Source organism: Chenopodium album, chromosome 7, assembly GCF_948465745.1.
Source record: "Chenopodium album chromosome 7, dcCheAlbu1.1, whole genome shotgun sequence".
NCBI lineage: Eukaryota > Viridiplantae > Streptophyta > Magnoliopsida > Caryophyllales > Amaranthaceae > Chenopodium > Chenopodium album.
This window is the reverse complement of record NC_137840.1, coordinates 23,455,471-23,471,049: the sequence shown is the minus strand read 5'-3', so window position 1 is coordinate 23,471,049 and position 15,579 is coordinate 23,455,471. Positions and strand designations below refer to the sequence as shown.

The window sequence follows — 15,579 nt, the reverse complement described above, 5'->3', positions numbered from 1 at the left end:
GGAGGCCACGTATTGCGTCGCTGCACCAGCGCTCGCTGGAACTATTTGGCGCTGCGCTTTTCTTCAGTCGCCAGGCTACAGCCTTGTCACCTGGAGCTGGAGTCAGGTTTTCCCAATTTTGCCCTTGATGTTGCTGTTGCTCGATTTCGCTCCGAACATTGAACTTAGTCGTTTCCTTTCACCCAAATCTGCTCAAATCTTCTGTAAATTAAAGCTCTCCATCTTTAATTTACTGATATATGTAATTTTGCTTAAATTCTTCTCATCTTGGAAGAATCCCTTGTGTCATATTCGCGATTTCTTTTTAAATCCGGGAATGTTCTTGCTTGCTGGGATGTACTGTATTTATATCTTTGACTATAGAACTTTGCTCATCTCTTTAATTATTTTAGGGTTGACCTAAGATTTAATGTCGCTTGACTCATTGACTTGACACGACTCAAGGTATAAACTTGACTCGCTGTGATTGACTCGAAGTTGACTCGACTCGAAGTGAAATGATACGTATGACTCATGACCCGTGAGTGCATTGTATTGTGATCGTGCGACTCGAAAATGCAAAAAAAGCAAAAAATTTCCGTCATTTTTGTGGACGGTACCGACTTTCTTCTGAAAAAGAAAGATGCGAAAAAGAATCAAAGTATTTGAGGGTGCATGTTGAATGAGCTTAATCCGTTAATGTTGTCTCTCACAGTACAAGGATGGTAACATCTTAGACTATCCTAGTTGACTCGATAATGAAAGTATTTAGGTAACTTAGGCGCGGAGGCTAAGTACTTCATACTTCGTGATGCAATGATGATTGATGATAATGAGTGATGTGACAAGGTATGCTTCAGCGTTGTGTTAAAATTTCATGACAAAGGGTTCCTAAGGGAAGTATATTTGGTCATGTATCTGTGCGGTGTGTGAAAGTGACACTAAAGGTAGACTGCAAGGGCTAAGTGTGGAAAATATATTGAAAAGAGTCAAATGATGGTGAATCTTAGGCTGGGTAAGCTAATGATATAAGGATCAAGCCCCCAAGTCTAGCTCTAAGTAAATAGGAATGAGCATAGGGGATCCCTTGATATGATCATGATGTTTGAATGTGAATGTGAATATGAAAGCATGTTTATTACGGCCGCACCTCGATGTGAGGTTGCCTACGTATCCGTTAAGAATCAGGCCGAACGTAGCTCTAGCCGAACCTCGCACAAGTGTGTGTATACCTCAAAAGGTCTTTTTAAGGGTTGCAACGTGGTTAGGCTAAAGGTTGAAGAAGAAGGGGATAAAAGGCTCAAGACCCTAGATAAGCTCCCAAGGTGTGCAACTTTGCTTTTGGAATATTTGCATTTTCATGCTTGAGGTTTAGCTCTCTTTTTTTGCTTTATTTATTTTTGCTCTTTTCTTTTTTTTGCTTTTGCATTTTTTTATTTTTATAAGTGTGTGTAATCCCAATCATGCGGTCTATCACTCACTTGGCATTCATGTTTCTCAGGCAGGGTACCGAGCACTCAATAAGAGACGCAATCTGAGACGTTTTCATATCAAAGACATGTTCATGTCAAAGACATTGACACTTGCCCTTTTGTACACTTTTATTATTTTTTGCTTATTTGTTTTAGTTTTTTTTTTGCTATTTTAATCTTCTGAAATCACTCAAGCTTTTTAAAATTGCATAAATTGCACATTGTCCCATCCCAAGGTTAGGTAGATATAGGTTGAAAAAGAAAGGTCTATCGTTAGACGAGGCTCAAAGTGGTTTATCAAAAAAGGATTGCATATTTTAAGGGTGAAAGGTAATATGATGTGGCTACAAGGGGTTCCTCAAATCATTGGTATACCTTGTGCTTAGTTTGACATGGATTTTTTTTTTTTTTAATGTAATGCAATGCAATGCGATGATCATATGTAAGGAAATAAAATGCTCATTTTATTAAAGGAAAAGAAATAATGATCCTACAAAATAAATCTAAGGAGAATAAAGAGGTGCCTATGCTAGACTTATTGGGGAAAGGGTAAATAAAAAATAGAAAAAAGATCATGAACTCTTGTCGTTGAAGCTTGCCTCTGTCTTATGTCGTTTCTTTTATCATCACTCGCTCTTCTTGCTAGCTGGAGGCATGGGAAGCTTGTTATTATCGATCAAATGTTGGATAGCCTCCTTTAGCATCCAACAACTCTCAGTATTATGACCCCTTCCTTGGTGATATTTGTAATGTGCATCTGGATTCCAACTAGGCAATCTCTTGGCATGGATTCGATCGAAGGCAGTATCGTAGCTCATCCCAATGGGGGTGAAGTCTTTCCTTAGTTGCTTCTTAGGTCCTTGGTTATCCATGGCTAAAACTTTACTGAGATTAAAGGTACTAACATTGTTACTAGAGTGGGCGTTTTCGGAAGAAGAAGGATTGTCGTTCTTCTTTCCTTTCCAGCCACCGTGGTTTCTATTGTTAGTAGCTTTTTGCTTTGCGAGGTCGTCTTCGATTTCGATACCTATGTCATAGACGGCTTTGAAAGTATTCAAGTTGTGTTGATATTTTAAGTGCTTTGAATACTTTTCTTGGAGATTCTTGATAAACATCCTCACAAACTCTTTTTCGGTGGGGACCTCAATCATCTTAGCGGAAGTTCTCCTCCACTTATTGAAGAAAGAAGTAAAGCCTTCATTCTCTTTTTGTCTTAGTATCTCGAGTTGTCTATAATCGGTTTCGACTTGAATGTTACACTTATATCTATCAATGAAAACGTTTACTATCGATTCCCAGGTAGAGGTTTTCTCTTTGTCAAGGGAGAAGAACCATTGTTCGTTGGCAAACGGCTTCAAGAGACAAGGAAAACAAGGAATGAAAGACTTTCTTATTAATCCCCTTAATGTTCATTATAGTTTCAAAAGCTCTTAAATGAAATTAAGGGTTATAAGTTGCCTTGAATTTTGGGATGTCGTTGGCATTGAACTTATGCGGAAGAAGCTCCTTGTCCACTGAGACCCCTTGTGAACTAATGCCCTGAAACTTGTAATCACTAGATAGCTTGCTCAAGCTTTCTTGCATAAGGTCCATTTGTTGTTGTAGGCGTCGTTCGAAGTGCGCCTACGTTAAAGCATGTGGTGAATATGCTTGGCACTCATAGGAAGTGGGAATTGACATTATGATTAGGGACAACAATTAGGGACAAAGCAAAGTAGGGAGCCGCTAACAAGTTTTTAAGGAACTTGTAAACCGTTCACGGATCATAAAAGGCAACCACGATAAAGGGACAACGATAGGCAACAACGATTGACCCGTGAAGGTTACACCCCATTCATAATCCATGAGATTACTAACTCCATATGGTTCGGAACCACGAAAGGAGGATCAAAGATGATGGTACGAAGTGAGTCATGGAGTCACATTCGCCCGTATTAGCCTCTACTCGATTCTTATAGTGAAAAGTGATTCCTGCGATCTCAAAGGCATACAAACAAAAATTCAATTTGCTCCAAACTATTATTAAGCTAAATAGGTTGAATATTAATGCAACATATAATTCTAAAATATTAGTGATCACTTGATTAAACAACAAGATTAAAAAGGAACCTAAACCGGTTGTCCAAATTATCTTATTAGGCGTGATTTTCAATTACATATTCCCTTTAAACATGCAATATGGTGATCATAAAAAATATAATAGAATAAACATTAATATTGGAAGCAATTCAACAATAAATTGTTAGTCAAATCAAATAATAAACTTAATCATGATACTAGCAACAAGAATAAAAATAAAATTAATTAAGTGATTAATTACTCACTTTTCGCGTTTCCTTTCACGCCTTTGGTTTAAGTATAGAACTTTGGGTAAAGTATGAACTCCAAGGAGTGCTTAAGGGAAGTATTTTGGAAGAATAGGGAGGCTAGTGTTTAGGCTAAGGAGGGAGAAGAGAATGATATGATGATCAAGCTTGTTGATGATTGGAAAAAAGGGGAGATATGACCTCTATTTATAGAGAAAAAAGAGGGTCGAAGAATCAAGAAAAGATAAGAATTTGAATCGGATAAAACTCTTGCGATAGACAGCAGTTTTTGCGGTTTTTGTTTTTATCATATCTTTTGATCCAGAAATTGGAATAAGATGAATAAGATATCGTTGGAAATATCTTGAAGTCTACTTTCTAACCCAATTAGAATAAGATTAAAATATTTTATAGAATAAAATATATGGCCGAAATAGTGAGATAGTGTCAGTTTTGGATAGAGTTTGACATTTTATTCTTATATTTTCCGTTATAGCTCGGAATTGATATTATAATAGATCATTGGAAATATAATTTCAAGGGCTATCCAGCCATATAAAATTTGGATAAAAACTATAAGACACGAAAATAATATCTGTCTATCTTTGAACGTCTATCAATTCGGATACAAATAGGATTTTCAAAAAAAGGAGTTTTATTCAATTTCAAACTATTTAATCTTATCTTTTCAAAAAGGATAATTCAGATCTTTTAGAAACTTATAGAAGATTCTAATTAATCCTAATTGGTTTAGGATTGGGATTAAATCATTTGGACCCTCCACATGATCATTGGGTCGCAGGTAAGGTGGGCTTAGGTTCGGTTTGGGCTCGGTTTAGTATTTTGGTCATAACTTATTCGTTATAACTCGGATTTGGGCTTATAATATATCGTTGGAAAGCTCTTTTCAATACCCATCCAAATATTTAATCATTGGACCCATATTATGGAACAAAATAAACTGGATCAAACGTTTTTATAATAAGGACACGAAATGAATGATTTTAAAGGACACGAAATGAATTTTTTTGGGTTTAAAGGCACGAAAAGAGGAAAATAAGTTATGGTTTGGGGAAATGGGATAGGAATTGGGTTGGTTTATGAAATGGAAATATGGATTTAAGCACTCCAAAAATTAAATACTCAACCCAACCAATAATGGCGGTGAAAGGTTGTTCATCATCGGGTTTGGTTTTGGGGAGACATTTTTAGGTGTCTACAATTGTTGTTTCATAGGGTCATTGATTTTGAGGGTTAAAGCTTTCAACGCCTCGGTCACACCAGTCAATTGATTCTTAAGTTCGTTGAATTCTTCTTGAGTTGCCATTATCTTCTTAGCTTTCCTCTTTTGACGAATCGGTTTATCAAAAAGCAAGACTTGAATAAAGAGGTTGTCCTTGATTAATCGCCCTTCTCTCCTTGACCAAGTACTGTGGAAAGGGAAATTAGGGATATCGACTGTTCATTACTTGACTCAAACTCTATTCAACATGCAAGGATGGAAGAAGATAGGAAGAATGAAGGTTGTGATATGGAGAAAGCATGTAGAGAATGGAAAGATGATGTAGATGGAGAGATTAAAAAATTAGGAATAGAATGTACCCCCAACTCAAATGACGGAAAAAAAAACCGACTCATGCATGAACGTAAGACATGGTCATGGTGTGAAAAGAGTATGTACAAAGTGTGTGCTAAGAATAGTGAGTTTAGGTGACATGTTAAGACATGTTTCATGACCATGTGGCTAGACTATGTGACTAGACTCGAACAAAGACTAAGTTAAGACCTCACATATATGCATTAAACTGGATAGGATGTGGTATTTTAGTCATAACTTTTAATCTGTGACTCTGATTGGGATAAAACCAACTCCAAATTAAAGATAAAACTCGGGGCTACAGACCCATATGTTGTACGACTCTTAGTTCTTCCTAGAACTCCGGCTATGATCAAAACAAGTTGACACTTGTGCAGTATACGTGAATAAAAAATTCGGGTTGACTTAAAGGGACTATAACTCGATTTTAGACATATTTATTAGCTCAAATTAATTAATTAATTAATTAAGCAAAGTCCTTTAGTCATTAATTTTTTTATTAAGACTTATTTAAAAACAAAAGTCAAGCCAAACATTTAGTTTAGTCACATAATAAGTATGCAATGAGTTTGCAACCTAACCATGGCTCTAGTTCTCTAAAGTTCGGGATATGGGTTAGTCAAAGAGGGTCCATGGTTAATTGTCCGGATGCATCGCGCGGAAGCCTTACCTTTTGAAGGGTTGGCGCGAGTGGATGGGACACCGCGAGTTAAAAACTCGCTTCCATGGTTTGGTGTATTCAACATTCTCGGATGTACCCTTTGTTGCACAGAGCGTTCAATCAGGTAGATGGAGCATGAATTCCCAGAGGGTTATGTCCATAAGTAGAACACATATGGGTTTCAAAAAAGTTAGAAAAACTCAATCAGAAAGTAGGATCGAGCAAACAGTGCTAAAAACTGGTCAAAATTAGAACGCATATTTCTGGCTCGGTATTGGAAGAACTTGGCACCAGTAAACAGAGGCCGGCGCCACACTTTGGCTCTAGCGCCTGGCGACAGAAGCTATCGCTTGGAGCTAGAGTCAAAGAATTAGCACTAGACTTTGTTTTCTTACGCTAGTTCCTACATGCCTCAGCAGCTTTCTGTGCTCGATAAAATTTTCCAGTTTCGCGCAGCATTATTTCGATCCTAGTTGTGAAAGATATTCCTCAAATTTCCTACATGTAAAAATCCTATGTTTTTAAATCATTACGGATGGTCTTTCCAATGAGATAATTTTTATGTATATGGCAATAATATTAATCAAAATATGCACATGAAATACTTAGAACTTTTCGAGTCTCATCCACTCATTCTAAATCATTGCCGAAATAAATTTCAGGAATTAATATAGAAGTCCTCGCCAGTGGAGTCGCCAAAAAACAATAGGGAATATTTCAAGCATTACCCCAAACTTGAACCCCACTGTGATCATACACTAAAGTACGGTGGCGTCCAAAGGGAAAGATGATAGAGCAAAAGAGTCGCCAACAAGTTTTGGGAACTTGTAAACCGTTCATAGGGTGAAGGTTACACCCCTTAACGATCCAGGAGATCATCAACTCAAATAGGTCTGGAACCATGTCTGGAAGTTCGGGGATGAAGGTACAAATCCATCCAAAAAGAGATTAAACCTGCCCTAATAATAGACCTCTACTTTATTCTGATCGTATTCATGTGCACTTTCTGACTAACATGCAATCAATAAGTTAACCATAAACCTATTTATCTATGTTGGTTGAATATTAATGCACAAATAAATCTATTATTGGCGATCACTTGACTTATAATCAAATTAACCCTAAACAAGATTATTAATTATCTTATTAAGCGTGATTACAAGTACTAATTCCCTTTAAACATGCATAAAAGGTGTGATCAAGCAATAACAATAAAATATATATCAAGCAACATGATGATAATCATAACAATTATAATAATAATAATCATAATAAAAATAATAATCATGTTAAAGCATAATAGCAAGATCCTAGACATGATACTACCAAGATTAATAACAAACCCTAGCATGTCACTAAGCAATAAAAATCAAAGCTTTAACCCTAACATGTATAATAGGAAAGAAAATAGGAAGCATCACAATAATCATAATAAGCATATTTGATATTAGAAATTATAGTTGTTACCCTAAACATGATACTAGGAATCATAATAACAACCTAGATATGATTTCTATATCATAATATCAATAAAACAATTAAAGCACTTATTTGGATGCCTCGTATCTCTTTCTAATAACAAAATACACACGTTAGTAACTTCAAGGAAAATAATAAAATCAAACAATTAAGCTAAATAATTGAAATAGAGATTTTGGACCAAACCCTCAGAAATTAAAACCTTTCACGTCTAGGGCGAAGGCAACTTTGAACTTGGCTAGGTGTTTCTAGATCTTGTGAATGCGGAATTTTGTATGGCAAAAGCTTGTTTAGAAAAGAGAGAGAGAGAAAGAGTAATTAAGAGATTCTTGATGAGAGTTGGTGATTGAAAGAGGAAAGATATGAATTCTATTTATAGAGAAAAAAGAGAGTCGAAGAATAAGAAAAGAATCCGAATTCGAATCGAAATAAAACTCGATGGATAGCAGTTTTTGCGGATTTTGTTCTTATCATATCCTTTGATCCAGAAATTTAAATAAGTCATATAATATGTCGTTGGAAATATATTGAAGTCTAATTTCCAACCCAATTTGAATCAGATTAAAATATTTTGTAGATAAAAAGATATGGCCGAAATAGTGGAAGGGTGTCAGTTTTGGATAGAGTTTCATATCTCATTCATATCTTTTTCGTTATAACTCGAAATTAATATTGTAATATATCATTGGAAAGATGATTGCAAGATCTATCCAACCATATAAAATTTGGATAAAGATTATGAGGCACGAAAATAATATCTGACTGTCTTTGAACATCTTTAAATTCGAATAGAATTAGGATTTAAGAAAAAGGAAAGTCTTAAAAAAGGAAAGTTTTTATTTAACTCAAATTCTTTAATCTTATCTTTTCAAAAAGGATAATTAAGATCTTTTAGAGAATTATAGAAGTTTCTAATTAATCCTAATTAGATTAGGAATAGGATTAGATCTTTGGACCCTCCACATGATCATTGGGTCGTAGGTAAAATCCGGTTTGGGACCAGTTTAGTATTTTGGCCATAACTTCCTCATTATTCATCAGAATTGGGCTTATAATATATTGTTGGAAAGGTCTTTTCAAGCCCTCATCCAACTACACCATTATTGGACCCATATCATGGACCAAACTAAACTGGAATGCACGTTTTTCAAAAATAAGGTAAGAAAAGAAATATTTACAAAAACAGAAAGAAGAGATATTTTAATAAAAACATCCTCATCACTAGACTTTTAACAATTTCGCTTTATTTGATAATCAAATGACATGAAAGGTATTCATTACCGGGTTTGGTTTTGGGGAGACACATTTGGGTTTCTACAGAAGGCCATGAGTATCTGTTTGAAGCATTCATGAGTTGGGATGAAGAATACGCAGCCTAATGTGTTGTAGACCTTGGCATAGGAGAAGAGAATCCTAGACAGCAAAGTAGATGAGGGGAGCCTACAAGAAATGATGATGGATGAAATTTTGAATGCTTGAGCCCACACCAACAATAATTCAAGGAATCTTCAATGTAGCCACGTTTTACTAATTGTTTCTGTCTTAAAGTATCTTTATAAAAAACAATGGTGTAGAATGAGGTTTTCTTGGTCTCTACCTACTTGAGACTACTTTGGTCTCTACCAAGTGGGGACCAAATGTACTATAACCAACACTTTTGTCGTTGGTGGTTTGCTACTGATTTTAACGTCGATGGTATACCAACAACATCCAAGTTAAGCTTAGATGGTACTCTTCTTTGATACCAACGAACTCTTAGATGGTATTTCTTTTGATACTACGGAACACCTTTTTTATACCAACGAACCTATTTATATACTAATATCATATGTTGTATACTTGTTTCTTGATTAATGACTTTTAATGGTACTAGTTATCACAACTCTACTACTTATACATCAAAATAAATTATTTTAGCAGTTTAAGAGCCCACCATGCTCCGCAATAATAATTCTTTAGCTAGAGAGTTTTGGCCAATACCTGAACTTAGTCGACATGGGAACCTCCGGCGTTCTGAGCTTCCGACTTTACCAAGGTATCTAACCCCAACCCTGTCTTCCTTAGATCAGGCTAATCAAAGATCTAATTCGTTTCCTACCTTAGACTGTAATCTCTAATTAAACAACCCTTACAGTGTTTATGATGGAACTTCTTAAACAGAAAGATAACTCATTTGATATATAAGTTTACAGGGGATAACGTTCCCTTCTTGAACGAAACTTTTATTTAATTTGAAAAGATTACAACACTCATATATTACAACACACAAACTAAAAGCTTAAACAAACATAAGGGTAACTAGAGTTTTCTCTACTTTAAGGAAGATGGAGAACCAATCTTTCTCTTAAGGTGAGTATTTTTCTCTAGAGGACTCTCTAAATCTTTTAGAGTAATCCTCTAGCTAACTCTTCTAACTCTGCCTTCACTTCTTGGCCTAAGTCCCTGTATATAGGGAAGCAAATTTACATAGGATTCTTATCCTGACTCAACCAGCAATTCTAAACGAGCTTTTCTTGGTCTCTACCTACTTGAGACCACTTTGGTCTCTACCAAGTGGGTCCAATTGTACTATAACCGACACTTTTTGTCGTTGGTGGTTTGCTACTGATTTTAATGTCGATGGTATACCAACAACAACCAAGTTAAGCTTAGATGGTACTCTTCTTTTATACCAACAAACTCTTAGATGGTATTTCTTTTGATACCATCGAACACCTTTTTGATACCAACGAACCTATTTATATACTAATATTAATTTTTGTTTACCTGTTTCTTGATTAGTGACTTTTAACGGTATAAGTTATCACAACTCTAGTACTTACACCAAAATAAATTATTTTAACAGTTTAACAGCCCACCATGCTCCGCAATAATAATTCTTTAACTAGAGAGTTTTGACCAATACCTGAACTTAGTCGACAATGGAACCTCCGGCGTTTTGAGCTTCTGGCTTTACCAAGGTATCTAACCCCAACCCTGTCTTCCTTAGATCAGGCTCATCACAAATCTAATTTGTTTCCTACCTTAGACCGTAATCTCTAATTAAACAATCCTTACTGTCTAATAAAACAACCTCTAATTATAGCACTCATATATTATAACACACACAAACTGAAAGTTTAAACAGACATAAGCTGAACTTGAGTTTTCTCTACTTTAAGAGAGATGGAGAACCAATCTTTCTCTTAAGGTGAATATTTTTTCTCTAGAAGACTCTCTAAATCTTTCAGAGTAATTCTCTAGCTAATTCTTCCAACATTGCCTTCACATCTTGGCCTAAGTCCCTTTATATAAGGAAGCAAAGTTACATAGGATCCTTATCCCGACTTAGCAAGCAATTCCACAACCACTACACCAAAATCTAGTATAAGAAACGCAAGATATAAAACGATTAATTTGGATAACCGTTCTCTATCACTCTTAACCGTTTTATGAGTAAAAGATTATAGAACAACTAGCTTACCTAACCGTTCTATATTGTTTTTACCCATTAAAATTAATATTCAATTAAAAAAAATAAGAAGTTGGAGAATCGTGTTCTTTCCCAACTGTTGAGCATATTCCGCCCATCTTACTCCATTAATCTACAATTACTCCTTCTAACCCAGAAAAAAAAAATTAAAAATAAACCCACCCAAAAACCTATCCGTACTGGCCTACTTCGGCTACTTGTATGCTCACTTTTAACCGCCTCAGCTCCTTATCACTTACCCTCTTATACTTTGCGGAAATTATTTTTGTCATTCAATTCGTCAAAATCAATCGCCAACCTCTTTCATTAGAATCATTAACACTCTCTCTACTTTGATTTGAGCTTTAATGAATCAAACTGATGATAAAGCTCTTCGAGAAATGAACAATTCTTCGTATATTAAGAGGTTGGTACTTTTACATACCAATTATATTAATTCGATTTTACTTTGTGGAAATTTTAGATCTGTTTTTTTTTTTAATAGAAAATTTAGATCTACTTATTTTTTAGTGTGATTACTGATTAGTATTGTTTGATGTTGTTGGAAATAGTTGTATGGTATAATGAAGGGCGCAAGCGAAAACGAGGTTGGATTAGTTGGAGATTGATAAATTAATGGAGCTGCAACAAATTAAGCGTGACTTTGTAAGTTCATTTTCTGCATTTTTTTAAAATTTTTTTTTTAGTGTTTTGTTTATACATTGGATGTTTTGCTCAACAACTATGGATTGTGGTATCAATCCAATCACTTGATGTTTCTTTATATTATTGCGACTTTTATGATTGTATCATTCGTATGTATAGATATCATAAATTCACAATTGTTACTTTATTCTAATTTCTTGGATTTTAGCGAATTCGTTATGTAGTCTTTCATATAATGTATAGCTATCGCAAAATCACAATTGATAAATCGTTTTAGTTGGAATAAATTTTAATCATATATTTCGTATGAATTTTACTTGTATAATTTCTTTTCTTTATTTCGTAGGTTTTCGAGCATGAAAGAACGAGTATGAAAGACACAAGTAATACAATTTACGAGTATGGAAGAAATGAGCAACAGCTTTATTGGAGACTTTTACTTTGTTCTTCTTATGTTAAGAATGCTAAATTTCTTGCAAATATTAGTTTGCTTATTATAATTGTACATCTTTGGAAAAGATTATTTCAATATATAACAAATTCGATCTTATTGTATTGACTTGTAGAATTCTATCCCACCGAATATAATTTTTCAAATTTAGAACATATTATTGTCAATTATATAATTACACGTATCAAATTTCAACACACATATATATATTTTTTATTTTAAATGAAGAATAGAGAACTTTTATCTTACCTAATAGTGTATTAGGAAAAGGAAAACAGTGTTTTTTCCTTCTTTACTTATTGAATTTATGAAAGGAAAAGAGAGCTGTTATCCCAATAACCGTTCTCTATTGCTCAACATACAAATCGCCTATTTAACCCGTTCTATATACTTTATACATCGCTTAGGAGAAGAATGGTTGTAAGACGTTCTATAAAGCCACTTTTAACAGTTCTCTAATCCCTTTTTTAAGTAGTGAACATTGCTTTTTACAAAGATACTTTAAAACAAACAATTAGTAAAACGTGACTACAGTTAGATTCCTTGAATTATTGCTGGTGTGGGCTCAAGCATTCATAATTTCATCCATCATCATTTCTTGTAGGATCCCCTCCATATCTTTGTTGTCTCCATACATAGGATTCTCTTCTCCTATGACAAAGTATACAACACATTTAGCTGCATATTCTTCATCCCAACTCATGAATGCTTCAAACACATACTCATGGCCTTCAAATGACATAAACTTCCCACTTTCAATATCTTCAAATATTTGTAGATTGACTCTGTGTTGTTTATGCCATCTACTAACTATTCTTTCATCTCGTTAGGTGCTACAATTGTTGTGTTACCAACATGAAATATAACAGGAGGATTTTCTTTCCTTTTTAAAAAATCGTTAAGATATTGTGAAATGTAGAAAAATCCCAGTGCTCTAGATTTAGTTGGATTTCTAACAGTCTTATGACGAATTACTGTATTATCAACTAATGTGGTTAACTAACTTTTCCTTCTTTAACTTCAATATTAGCACATTGCACCCTTGCTCCTAGCTGAAAGTCTTTTTTTTCTCATCACAATATTTCCAAACCTTGTTGAATGCGTATTGTTGGAACTTTGTGAGTCTTGGAAAGAAAGAGTAATTAGGAGCAGGGAATTCATAGAAATCATGTACCGTTCCATAATCTCAAGCTGTAGACACCCATTTGTGTCTCCCCAAAACCAAACCCAGTGATGAGTACCTTTCGCGTCGAATCATAATCGAATGAAGTGAAAGTGTGGAAAGTCTAGTGTTAGGGATAGTTTTAATTTCTTTTCTCTTCTCTCTGTTTTTGAAAACTTATTTTAAGATAAACAGCCAATCCAATTTGGTTGGTCCATGATATGGGTCCAATAGTACTGTAGTTGGATGGGGCTTGACAAGAGCTTTCCAACGATATATTATAAGCCCAATTCCGATAAATATTGAGGAAGTTATGGCCAATTTACTAAACTGGGCTCAGTTTGAGCCTTATATGCGGCCTAATGATCTAGAGGAGGGCCTAATATAGATTTATCATTCCTAATGCAATTAGGAATGGTTTTAGTCTTCTAGATTCTTCTAGAAGGTTCTTTTCATTCCTAATTCAATTAGCATTGATAAATTGACTTTTGATTGACTTTTTAGAGTTTTAATTAAAATCAAAGAACGTTTTTTAAGGAAAATACAATTCTATCCTCCTATACGAAATTTCTATCTGATTTTAAGAAAATGCGTGAATTTCTGAATCAGCGCCAAACGCCAGCTGTAGCGCCTGACGCTAATGTTGCGTCTGGCGCCAATAGCCAGCGTTGGCGCTAATCAGATTTTATTTGCACCAGTACTATGTTTTGATATTTTATCTTTTTGGCTGATTTTCTTTATAAATAACGTCATAAAACTCCGTTTTCATTCATCCACAATCACATACAACCAATTTTCATTCATCTACATTCACCAACTCTCATCAAGATTTTCTTGATTACTCTTTCTCTCTCTTTTCTAACTAAACTAGCCTTTTCTCAAATACAAAATTCCGCATTCATTAGATCTAGATACACCTAGCCATATTCGAAGTTGCCTTCGCCCTAGACGTGAAAGGTTTAATTTATGAGGGTTTGGTCCCAAATCTCTCTTTCCAATATTTAATTTAATTGTTTTGTTTTATTATTTTCCATGAAGTTACTAACGTGGGTATTTTGCTATTACAAAGAGGTAAGAGACATCCAAGTAAGTACTTTAATGGTTTTTTTATTTATATTATGATATATAAATCATGCTTAGATTGTTATTTTAATTCCTAGTATCATGTCTAGGGTAACTTTAATACTAAGTATGATTGTTATGATGCCTTTTATGTTCTTCCTAATATTTATGATTGTTAGTATCATGTTAGGGCTAAATATTTGATTTTTATTGTTAGTGACATGCTAGGGTTTGTTATTAATCTTGTTAGTATCATGCCTATGATCTTTCTATTAATATTATGCTTTAATATGATTTTGATTATTTTTATAATTGTTATGATTATTTTTATGATTATTATTATGTTGCTTGATTATATATATTTTTATTGCTTGATCACACCTTTTATGCATGTTTAAAGGGAATTGGTACTTGTAATCATGCTTAATAAGATAATTAATAATCTTGTTTAGGGTTAATTTGATTATAATTCAAGTGATCGCCAATAATAGATTTATTTGTGCATTAAATTCAACCAACATAGATAAACAGGTTTAGGGTTAATCCTATTGATTGCATGTTAGTCAGAAAGCGCACATGAATACGATCAGAATAAAGTAGAGGCCTATTATTATTAGGGCAGGTCCAATCTCTTTTAGGTTGGATTTGTACCTTCATCCCCGAACCCTATTTGGTTCAAGACCTTATGGAGTTGACGATCTCTTGGATCGTTAAGGGGTGTAACCTTCACCCTGTGAACGGTTTACAAGTTCCTAAAAGTTGTTGGCGACTCTTTTGCTCTATCTTCTTTCCCTTTGGACGCCACCGTACTTTAGTGTATGATCACAGTGGGGTTCAAGCTAGGGGATTAACGCTTGAAATATTCCCCACAGTTTTTGGCGACTCCACTGGGGAGGATTTCTATTTTAATTCCCGAATTTGTTTCGGCAATGATTTAGAATGAGTGGATGAGACTCGAAACGTTCTAAGTATTTCATGTGCGTAATTTTGATAAACATTATTGTCTTATGCATAAAATGATCTCATTGGAAAGACCATCCGTAATGAGTTAAAAACATAGGATTTTACACGTATGAAATTTAAGAAATATCTTTCACAACTAGGATAGAAATAACACTGCGCGAAACTAGAAAATTTTATCGAGCACAGAAAGCTGCTGAGGCATGAAGGAATTAGCGTCAGCGAACAGAAGCTGGCGCCAGACATTTAACCGTAGCGCCAGGCGGTACAGCTAAATCCTGGTGCCAACCTCTGTTTGCTAGCGCCAAATTCTTCTAATACCGAGCTAGAAAT

At 34.6% G+C, this 15,579-nt stretch overlaps 1 long non-coding RNA gene across 1 annotated transcript; it reads left to right on the top strand.

Annotated features, from left to right (window-relative positions):
* The first annotated feature begins 11,050 nt into the window (after positions 1–11,050).
* Positions 11,051–12,209, top strand: LOC145640987 (uncharacterized). Its single transcript, XR_014115072.1, has 3 exons — positions 11,051–11,372; positions 11,518–11,611; positions 11,958–12,209. It is a non-coding gene; the product is annotated as an uncharacterized LOC145640987 (long non-coding RNA).
* Positions 12,210–15,579: the final 3,370 nt, after the last annotated feature.